This window comes from Rhagoletis zephyria, unplaced genomic scaffold (assembly GCF_001687245.7).
Source record: "Rhagoletis zephyria isolate East Lansing unplaced genomic scaffold, Rhagoletis_zephyria_1.1 Rzeph_scaffold_01641, whole genome shotgun sequence".
Lineage (NCBI taxonomy): Eukaryota > Metazoa > Arthropoda > Insecta > Diptera > Tephritidae > Rhagoletis > Rhagoletis zephyria.
This window is the reverse complement of record NW_016158725.1, coordinates 94,893-101,815: the sequence shown is the minus strand read 5'-3', so window position 1 is coordinate 101,815 and position 6,923 is coordinate 94,893. Positions and strand designations below refer to the sequence as shown.

Below are 6,923 nucleotides of genomic sequence, written 5' to 3'. Positions count from 1 at the left end.
TAATGTCCCCTTTCAACTATTCCCCATTAAGTAGAATATTTTTGCTACGCTTCATAACCAGCAATTTCCCACGTAATTTGTCCTCTATGTGCGGTGACTTAGTGACTTTGTTATAAACTTTATGATTTTAATAAATATTTTCAAGCCCAGCGGGAATAATTACGCTGTCTAACTGCTAACCCAATAACGCGCACTTCTCTACAATTATGTACACGCTTTCTTCTTTTTGCTAAATGACTGGGCAGCATTGTCGGCTGTGTGACAGCCAACTTACCTGGTTCTATGTCATTCCCCAGTTGCGTTATATAGTCAATGAATGCCGCTTTTCCGTGTGGCACCTATTCACCTTCGGAGCCGACGTTTATAGAATCCTGTTGCCTTGGTTGATTCTGTTGGTGGCTTTACGCTTCTCCTTGTTTTTATGCGCTCGTAATTGTAAATTGTACGTACTTAGTTGTGGGCGTGCGATTTCTATTTAGCCGAGCAGTGTGTCAGAATTATGCAAATAATTTTAACGAATTTGCCACAAATGTTGTCTTTGCCTTTTGCAAACTTCCCTTTGTAACCCTTGGCAAATGTGTCTGCCGACTAAACTGTCAATATGTCTGCGGTTTTGTATTTGTAAATGTATGTATGTATTTGTGCAACTGTAGATTTGAAACTTGGGTTGCGGCGTATTTCACACTTCCGTGTCTCCTTTTATGCTTGGCTGTTTCACTCAGTTCGAAATTGAATTAATAATCTGAAATGATGAGAACCTGAGATAAGTAAATGGAAATTTAACCTAAGCGCTGAAATTGAAATTGACATTTGAGTAAGGTGTCGGCGGAATGCACATGAAGAGGGTGCAGTTTAAGTAAATTTGAAATTGAGTAGCATTAATGTCTGTTGTAGGACATTATTTTCAGAAATCGTGTCATCTCAACATTATTTTCAGATGTTCGCTATTAATAGGTTAGAGACTTGGAGACTGGTAGTTCCAATTTTCTTTCAATTAGACTAATTTCTAAATCGGTGGCTATGTTAGGATAGGTAGGGGTATGATCTAATCACGAAGTTGCGATTGCGGCTAATATCGCTTCTAAACTGCGAGCCAAGATACATACTTACATCGGTATTAGCCTCGCGAAAGCCATACAACCTAGTAGAAAGTGATTCGCTCTCATCATTCTTCAGGCAATTTCAGCAGTAAGGACGAGATAAGATTTTTGGCCTTGCCGTGTGAAGGCCGACCTGTCAGAACCCCTATCTAAAGCAAGAGCTGTGGATTTAGGATCATAATAATCTTCTTTGACCGCCCAGTCTACGCTCTTAGTTTACGCCCAGCTTTCGCAGAGCTGACATGGGGCATATCTACCCAAGATTGAACTATAGTTTGGCAGGGCAGCTCCCACTCGTTATCTGCTCAGCCATATCAATAATGTAAACTTTTTCGTCAATTCGTCAGCTCTGCAATGCCACTATGGCCTGGTACCCATATAACTAAGTGCATAAGAATACTTGGAAAATAGTCCGATGCACAGGAGATGAAGGTCCGACCCTCTCCGAACTATTTTGAGAGCACCATTAAGGAACTCAAGGACGTGAATGGCACTTGAAGATTAGAATAGGAGCCCAAAAGCATCACTAGTATAAGTGGGCTAGCGCGAGATACACTTTATGGGCTTAACTATGGTTTCATAGAGTCACGGAATTATTTAGGTTGAGAGATCATATTCCTTACCACTTCTTCTCCAAGATCAGACCCAAGAAGAGTTGCTTTGAGGATCTTGTGCTTCCTAGAGAAGAGAATAAGATCAGTTGGGCGACTTATTTACTCTCAGTCCTTCATTGATCTAGACTAGGAATTTTTTTGAGGGCTCGAATAGCCTCTGGCTGTTTGAATGGATAACTACAAATAAACATTTTCTAAGAATAATTTTTTCGCAGATAGAGTGACCATCTGCTTATTGCAATTATAAGTCTATCTCGGCACCTTAAATATATACACTCGTTTCACATACTACCCTGCCCACCTTTAGTTCATACACTTCACTTCGTTTATACAATCTTGAAGCAGAAATATTTCAAATTGTATGAACTAAAGGAGGGCAGGGTAGTATTTATACATAACGTAACCCTTATGCCAGAAGCATGAATGTGCAAATTTATCAGTTATAGGGTTGACTTGATTAAACTTTGGATGTTCTATGTTATACCAAAACCCAGAATACTATGCGTACAAGTGTCTTTATTACAGCAACAGAAGCCAAATCAGCAATTTCTAGAATTTTTGTCGGTCTGTCTGTATGTTTGTACACGCATCATTCGAAAACTGATGCATGGAATCGAATGCAGTTTACACCGATGCATTGCTGAAGGTCTAACTTAAAATATAGGAAAAAAATAATTAGAGAGTTGCCACCTGTTTGAAAATTCCAGTTTAAGTAAATTGATAAGATAAAGTAAATATTGCAATATGGCATTCAAAAAAAGAGGTGTCATAAGACTTATAGTAGAAAATATTTCTGTGGAAGGTTGCCACCTTTTGAAAATTTCAATTCGATTTAATTGATAAGATAAATTAAATATTGCAATATGGTTATCAAACCAAAGAGTTTTAGGAATATTTACTGCCAAAAATATTTTTGAGGAGGGTTGCCACCGGTTTGAAAGATAGTATTCAATTAAGGAATTGATAAAATAAATGAAATATTACAATACGGGTATCAAACTACAGAGGTTTAAGGAAGTCTACTGCCAAAAACATTTTTGTAGCGAGTTGCCCCCTATTTGAACAGTTTTATTCAGTTAAAGTGATAAGATAAGGCACATACATACTGAATTAATACTGAATTAATCAAGTTATAAGAGTATTAATTAAATTTCCAGGGTTAAATACTTTTGAAAATAAATGTGTTAACCAATACCCTTATTCATAAAAAATAAAGTATGTTTTATCAATCGAAAATTTGTTTTAAAAACTCCCTTCATACAGATCTTCAAATATATTTAAATTGACGTAAGAAGCCATAAGAGTTTTGAAAAGGAACAACAACACAAAAATACTTATAAGGAGGAAATCCATTTGTCCAGAATCTCCATTGTGGGAATATAGAATTTAGTTCCAAAGCAGACTTTTATTAACAGGGTGCAGACTTTTATTAACAGAAATGCCACATTTTCTAAACCCTGGGAATTTTCTTCAAATATCACTCTGATGTTTGTCCACGTGCAGATACTGCCAGATATTCGGATAATACGCTTATCAGGGTGGTATCCAGAAAATTTATCTCAACGGCATATTTCAGGATGGTGCCTACAAGTATTTCCGTTTTATATTTCCTCGAAAACCGTGCAACAGTACTATTTTGCGGGTTAAAACTGTAGGTCTCATTGGCACACCCGCTTATCAGCTGAAGTAGTACTGCTGAGCTTTCCGTAATAGTTCAACCAGACCTACAAAAGTATGAGAGAAAATGCACGTCACCTTGGGCAAATTACATGACCCTGATGTTCACGACAGTATTGCCTATGGCCAAAAAAATATTGCGCTGTCGAAGAATAAAGACGATTCGGGCAACATCAGAAAGACCAAACCCTTCGGCAGACTCCCTAAATGCCCAAGAATTCACGCAGATGGGAAACTGGAAGCTAAATATGAAATTCGCTAAAAAGTGCATTATGGTAATGTCTCATGTTTTTTGGTGAAATCGCTGGTGCATCAAGTAAAATCATAAGAAAACTGGTTGATGGTTAACCGCTGGGTGGTGCACCGTTCAAAGCCAGTTGACTGACAACAGGTACACATAAACGATTTGCAACGAATTGTTAGCTTATGGCATACTATACTTCGATTTCGCTGCGGCTGGCTACTCGATTTGCGCAATCAAGATTATTTCTCAAATGCCAGCTACCACTGGCTGAATAAAAGGAAAACATAAATTGAGAACGAACTTATGATTTGCCTTTCAAATTTTCCATTCTGCTAACTGGCGTTTGCTTGAATTATTCGACATACTATTTCAGTATCTAACTTTTTCGGACAGCAATCAATTGCGGTAGTATGGCAAATTATGAAATGCCTACCTATCAAGTGCCTATTAGTTGGAACAGTTCAGAACGGTTGCGGTGCAAGTCAGAATGCGGAAACGCCAACGCCAACGCAGAGCGAACGAACTGAATTAGGTGCCTCAATAACCGATTGTGGCAAGGCCAGCACAGTGGGCAGCAACAAAGCAGCTGGCCAGCTGGTCAGCTGGAAAAAGATGAGCAGTTGGGCAGTCAATATGTTTGCATGTTGGGTGTGCTCATGAGCCATGCAATATGCAACACGAGCATCCCACTTATCAGCGCGGCATCTCTGCCAGATGCGGCTGATAAGCAGCAACAAAGCACAGCTGGAAGACAATACAATTTGTGGGCAGATTCATGGTGGCTACTGGGCAGTGGCTGTACTGAAAGCGAGCATGGAACAGAGGAGAAGCTGAAACGGAAGTATATTCATGTCGATCCAGTGAATTTGAAGCGTTGTATTGCCTTTATGAAAAAGCGAGTATGTATGTAGTATGCCCGTTTGTATGTACGTACTAACATGTATGTGACGAGATTCGTTATGCAACAGCGCACGTTTTGGTTTATAAACAAAATTAACGCAATGAAATACATTATAACTACACTGGCGTTCTCGAATGTAAATTAATAAAAATATTTTTACAAGCTTTACAACCTGTGTAATTAAATTTTGCTATCAATTTTTAACCAACTTCCCGATGAGCTAGAGCCTTGAAACTTTAAATTTAACTCAGGACCCGATGACAATGAAATATGAATTAGTCCGCTAGATGGCGCAGGAGTCGAGGTGTTTCGAAAACGATGCGATTTGTTTTAAATTTACAACGTGGAAACAAATAATTCCACAAAAAATGTAGTCGTTGGATGGTTTGGTGATCGACTTTTTATAAACCAATAATAATAGCTGTTTACATTTTTTTTAATTACTTGGTTTTTAAACATAGTTCATATGTACTATACAAACGAAACTGCATACCCGAAATTTTCCTAAACATTTTGATCAAAAAGTTTAAAATTTTGATAAAATTTGATATTTTCTATCTTACAAAGTTTGAAACTTTGATTTATACAGTTTTCGTTTTAATATGAACTATATTTAAAAAAAATAAAATTATTTTTATTAATTTACAAAATTTTGCCTAATTAAAAAAAGTGCGCCTGGGCCACGATGGAGAAGTGAACTTACGTTACATATCTATTTAGTTTGTCTCATAACGAATATACATACATAGTACCTATATACAGACAAATGCATTTAATTGGTTCGAAATTGTGAATAAAACGACCGGCTAGTTAATATAAAATATTAAAAGCTTAAGGATATACATATTTTTTTCTTTCTATCTTTATGCCTACCTCTATCCTTTTCGTTCAACGATAGAAATATTGATAAAAAATTCGATAAAAATATCGATAGCACTATCTATAGATATGTTCATAAATATATCAATAACAATATCGATAAAAATGTTCATAAATACATAACAATATCGATAAAAATATATATAGATATCATAATCGATATCAATAAAAATACTTATAAATATATCATAATCAAAATCGATTATTACGTCAATGACAATACCGATAAGTATATCGTAAACAATATCCATAACAAGATCTATAAATATAACGAAAATTCCGAAATAGTCTCGAATATCTCGAAATGGTCCTGATAACCCCAGAATAGTCTCGAAAATCCTGATTTGGCCCAAAGAATCCCGAGATACTTAGTCTTGAGAATCCTGATTTAGTCCCGAGAATACCAAAAATCCCGAAATAGTTCCCAGATTGAGTCTCTTTATAATTACCTTTATATTAATCTTTCTTCCCCTATCTTCATCTTTACTTGTATCGTCTTTTTCTTAATATTTATATATTAACCGATTTCAAAAAAAGGAGAAGGTTATCAATTCATCGGAATATTTTTTTTATGTATGTTACCGCATAACTTTGGATCACATCAACCGATTTCGATAATTATTTTTCTATCGGAAAAGTAGTATCTCAAAGGTGGTCCCATACTAATTTGGTTACTTGGTTAAGATCCGAACATTGGATCATGAAAAAATTAAAGTTACTACTAAATTTTTATATGAGAATTGAAGTCGGTTGTGTTTTTGCTTAAAAATTACTTGTTAATGAAAACTATTGTAGAAAAACAAAAATAATTTATAAATGGTAGAAGTTATAGCTGCTATTTCGGAGATAACATCTCCTCATCAGATTTCTTCAGTGGGATTCGATCCAGCAACCCCAGATGACTGAGCCAGTGGCCTACCCATTTTTATGTTTATTATATTTTTCATCTAAATATTCCCCTTCATCTTTGTCCTTATACATGTGAATTGTTTAAATTTACCTTGATCTGCATTTTTGCCTTTATCTTTAAGCATCTTTGTTTTTGTTTTTAATTTTACCTTTGCTTTCATCATTTTCTTCATCTACTTACTTTCGCTCTCGTATTGGTCTTTATCAAGTCTTATTCTTTAACCGATTATTAGCACGTTTTGTTTAAATTAATACCATGTGCATACATTTAAGAAGCACTTGTTTACATCCCAACCATTTCCGTGTGCAATTTCCGTTGTATTTGCCAAATTACTTCCAACCACCCAACCGCCGCTAAAGAAGTTTCACTTCAAAAAAAAATAGTGGTGGTAAGTTATGCGTGACCGCCAATGTAAAATTAAAACAAAGAAGAAAGCAACAGAGATATGATAAAAGAAGCTGCAATTCCTTGCAAAGAATTCTTCTAAAAGTTAAACTGCCATTTTTGAGTTGTAATTCAATAACTTTTACAACTAAATGTAGAGAAGCATACCATTCAACTAACTCCGTAAATGACATACATATAACCAAAATTAAAT

At 35.7% G+C, this 6,923-nt stretch overlaps 1 long non-coding RNA gene across 1 annotated transcript in view; it reads right to left on the bottom strand.

Moving 5' to 3' along the window:
- Nucleotides 1–460: 460 nt before the first annotated feature.
- The window catches only part of LOC108364696 (uncharacterized), an 89,665-nt gene continuing 83,202 nt past the window's right edge, over nucleotides 461–6,923 (bottom strand). Inside the window, exon 2 of the long non-coding RNA XR_001847796.1 lies at nucleotides 461–742. This is a non-coding gene — a long non-coding RNA (uncharacterized LOC108364696). The remainder of the gene's footprint in view (nucleotides 743–6,923) is intronic.